Here is a 4456-nt window from a genome sequence, read left to right on the forward strand (position 1 = left end):
TTTGTCAAGAGATCAGCTGGATTATCATCTGTGTGTACCTTTACCACTCGAACACATCCCTGGTTGATTAAATCCCTGATGAAATGAAGGCGGACATCGATATGCTTAGTCCGTTCATGATGGACGCTGTTTCTCGCAAGATCGATTGCACTTTGCGAATCGCATTGCACTTCCACTGAGCTGTTTCTGAAACCCAACTCGCTGACCAGACCATTTAGCCACAAACCTTCTTTCACTGCTTCTGTTAAGGACATATATTCAGCTTCTGTTGTCGATAAAGCCACCACGTTTTGTAAACCTGACTTCCAACTTACCAGATTTCCACCAACCGAGAAAACATAACCCGTGACTGACCTACGCTTGTCCAAATCTGAATCGCAATATCCTTTAACGGTGATTCTGTCTGTTTTCTGAAACCTCAAACCATAATCACAGGTTCCTCTCATATATCTCAGCACCCACTTTACGGCTTTTCAATGCTACTTTACGGCTTCCCAATGCTCCTTTTCTGGTTTACTCATAAACCTGCTGATCACACCTACCGGAAAGGCTAGATCCGGTCTCGTTCCCAGCATCGCATACATTATACTGCCAACAGCATTGGCATATGGAACAGAGTCGACAAACCTTTGATCAAAATTCTCTGGTTCTTTTGATGAACAGAGTTTGAACTGAGAGCCTAGTGGAGTTTGCACTGGTTTTGATTCACTCATGTTGTAGGTCGTCAAAACCTTTTCCACGTAATCTGATTGAGTTAGAGTTAAGACTCCCGAAGCTCTGTCCCTGCAGATTGTCATTCCTAAAATCTTTTTAGCTGCTCCGAGATCCTTCATGTCAAATTCAGTGTTGAGTAACTGCTTCAGTTTAACCAGATCATCTCTTCTTTTTGCTGCTAGCAACATATCATCGACATAGAGCATTAGATATATTTTGTTTTCTTCTCCATCTACATCTTTGTAGTATACGCATGGATCATATGAGCTTCTGATCAAACCTTGACTCTGGACGAATTCGTCAAATCTGATGTTCCATCTTCTCGGTGATTGCTTCAAACCATACAAGGATTGTTTTAACAGACACACCTTATCTTCGCTGCCTTTTTCTAAAAAACCCTCTGGTTGTTCCATGTGTATCTCTTCTTCTAATGTGCCATGTAAGAAGGCTGTCTTCACATCCATTTGATCGAGCTCCAGGTTTTTATGAGCTACTATCGAGAGCAAAACCCGTATTGATACATATTTTACGACTGGGGAGAATATTTCTGAATAGTCCACTCCTTCGACTTGGGAAAAACCTTTTGCAACTAACCTCGCTTTGTATCTGGGTTGCTCTACTCCAGGGATTCCAGCTTTTCTTTCCCCTTGGTCTATCTGTAAGAACCCAGGTCTTGTTCTTGTTCAAGGACTCGATTTCCTCTTTCATTGCTTGGTCCCAGGAATTCCAATGTATGTGCTTTCTGGCTTCTTGATAACTCTGAGGCTCTTCTATGTCTACATTTAGGGCTATTGAGTACGCAAATGCTGAATATCCATATCCATATCTCTGAATCTTGCTGGTGCTTTTCTCAGTCTCTTCTCTCTATCTCTGGCCAGGACATAGTCGATGAGTTGATTCTGGAGTTCTGGAGGGACACTTCCATCATTCCTATGGAATGACATCTGTTCTTTTTCTGATGGTGTTAATCCTGTCTCCTCTTGTTCTATTTGGGATTCAGATTTGGCTTCAGCTCCACCTTGCGGTTGATCACAATTCTCTTTGCTAGTTCGTTCCTGAAGAAGTGGCAGTTGTGTTACCTCTTTTCTTTCTTCTTCTGAACTCTGCTTCTGCCCTTCATTCTGATCTTGAACCTCTCTGTAGACTTTTTCTTCAACAAATCGAACATTGCGACTGATCACAATTCTGTCCTCTTCTGGATACCAAACTTTGTATCCTTTTGTCCCTGCTGGATATCCTATCAAAAAACCTCTCTTTGCCCTCGGCATGAGCTTTCCCTGGTCTCCATGCATATATGCCACACATCCTATTCTCCTCAGATGTCCATATCCTGTCTCTTTTCCCGACCATACCTCATTTGGAACCTCAAATTCTATTGCAGTGGATGGAGATCTATTGATGAGATGTACACTGGCATATGCTATTTCGGCCCAAAACACCTGAGGTAGTCCAGAATCTGACAGAATGCATCTCACCTTTTCCATTATTGTTCGGTTCATTCTTTCGGCTACTCCGTTTTGCTGTGGAGTATATGCACAGGTTTTGTGTCTGAGGATTCCTTGTTGAGAACAATGATCATCGAACTTCTTATTACAGAACTCTAATCCATTGTCCGTCCTTAGGGTCTTCAGCCTTTTTCCAGTCTGTCGCTCAACCAGATTCTTCCATTCAAGGAACCGATCATATGCTTCATCCTTTTTTCTTAGAAAATAGATCCATACTTTCCTTGAATGGTCATCAACAAATGACATAAAGTACCTATATCCTGACATTGATGGAGTCATGTTCTGTGACCCCCAAAGGTCTGAGTGCACATATTCAAGGACCTCCTTTGTTGAATGTTTTCCTACTCCAAATGATAGTCTGTGAGATTTTTCAAAAATACAGAACTCACAGGTATTCATATCTGAGATGTTGAACCCATCTATTACTCCTTTCTTGGCCAATATCTGCATTCCTTTTAGTGACATATGTCCCAACCTTGTATGCCAGATTTTGGTTCTGTCCTGGATTCTCTGGCTTGAGTAGACCTTTCCTTCTGCTGTTTTTCCATCTAAGATATACAGACTATTCTGTAAGTTACCTTTTAGTACAGTTCTGCACCCCTTTATCACTTTCAGACAACCATCTTGAGATTTATCCCAGCATCCTTGTTTTTCCAAGGTTCCAGGGATATCAGATTGGTTCGAAGTGTAGGGACGTATCTAACTTGTGACAGGGTCACTTCTGAGCCATCATGTGTCTTCAGCCTTATATTACCGATACCCAATATCCGACATGTTGTATCATTACCCATTCTGACTCCACCCGTGACTCCTTCTTCGAATTCCGAAAACCACTCTCTTCTTGGGCACAGATGGAACGTGCACCCTGAGTCCAGGACCCACTCATTTTTCTCATCTCTTGTAGCTGCATTTAGTGCTACTGGTTGTTCTATGATCAAGACTTCTGAGTCGAGACTGCCTCCTCTTGCCATATCTGCCTCATAGTTTTCGGAACCATTCTGTCCCATTTCCCTTTTTCTGGCATAACAATCTTTCTTCAGGTGGCCTTTCTTTCCACAATGCCAGCACTCGGCTTCTCTGTTTCTGGACTTCGATCGAGACCGAGACTTCTTCCCTGGCTTTCCCCTGAACTGTGATCTGCCTCTTGCATTCAACCCTTCACCTGACCCTTTACCAATTTTCCCTTGAGCTTTAAGTTCCATTTCTTTTGAACGAGCTGCTGCTTTTACTTCTTCGGGAGTGATGGTAGCCCTTGAATACTTGAGAACTTCTCTGAGTTGATCATACGGTGGAGGAAGAGAGTTAAGGAGATATACAGCCTGGTATTCTTCTTCAACTTTCACTTGCAAGCTTTGTAGGTCAGACAAAATCTTTTGGAACTCATCAAGATTCTCTTCAATGGTTTTCCTTTCGTCCATTCTGAATCCGGAGATTCTTTGCATTAGGTACATACGATTCGGCAGTGATTGCTCCAAGAACATTCGTTCTAACAATCTCCAAATGGCGTAAGCTGTCTTTTCTTGGATTACCTTCCGAAGAATCTGATCAGATAGGCATAACACTATTAAGTTTCTCACTTTCCTGCTTCTATCTGCTCGTTCTTGGTAGGTTCTTCCACTCGTTTTCCCAGTACCTTCTGCTGTAGAGAAACTTGTTTTTCCTACTGATCCAACCTCTGATATCACGGAAGCCTCTCCTGTAGATTCAGTTGGAATAATGCATTGCATTGGGGTCTTCATCTCTTCTCCAATCTTCGATTCTTGATCCGGTATCCATGTTGACGGATCATCTTGAAGTGTATCTATCAATCCCATAATTTCCAGCCCAATCTGGATATTTTCTTTCCATAGGACAAAGTCGTTCTTACCATCGAACTTTTCCACATCGAGTTTCTGCATAAGAGCTGCCATTTCAACCTTCTGGTTCCGAAATTTCTCTGCTCTAATCTTGTTCCCTCAAATCGATAGCCCCTCAAACGAACCGGGCTCTGATACCACTTGTACTGTTTATCCGGAATCTGTGAAATGTCGATCTTGACGAACTTGCACAAACCCTAAACCTCCGATTCCAGGAACGACGAACACTCGAATCTGAAAGAACGAAAGACACACAAGAACACAAGGATTTACGAGTTCAGATCAACCAGTGTAGTTGATCCTACGTCTCGGGGGGAGAGAGATTTCACTATGAATGAACTTGGTACAGATACAAGCTCGCGTAAAGAATCAGAGAGAGAA

Source organism: Tarenaya hassleriana, unplaced genomic scaffold (genome assembly GCF_000463585.1).
Source record: "Tarenaya hassleriana unplaced genomic scaffold, ASM46358v1 Cleome173, whole genome shotgun sequence".
Lineage (NCBI taxonomy): Eukaryota > Viridiplantae > Streptophyta > Magnoliopsida > Brassicales > Cleomaceae > Tarenaya > Tarenaya hassleriana.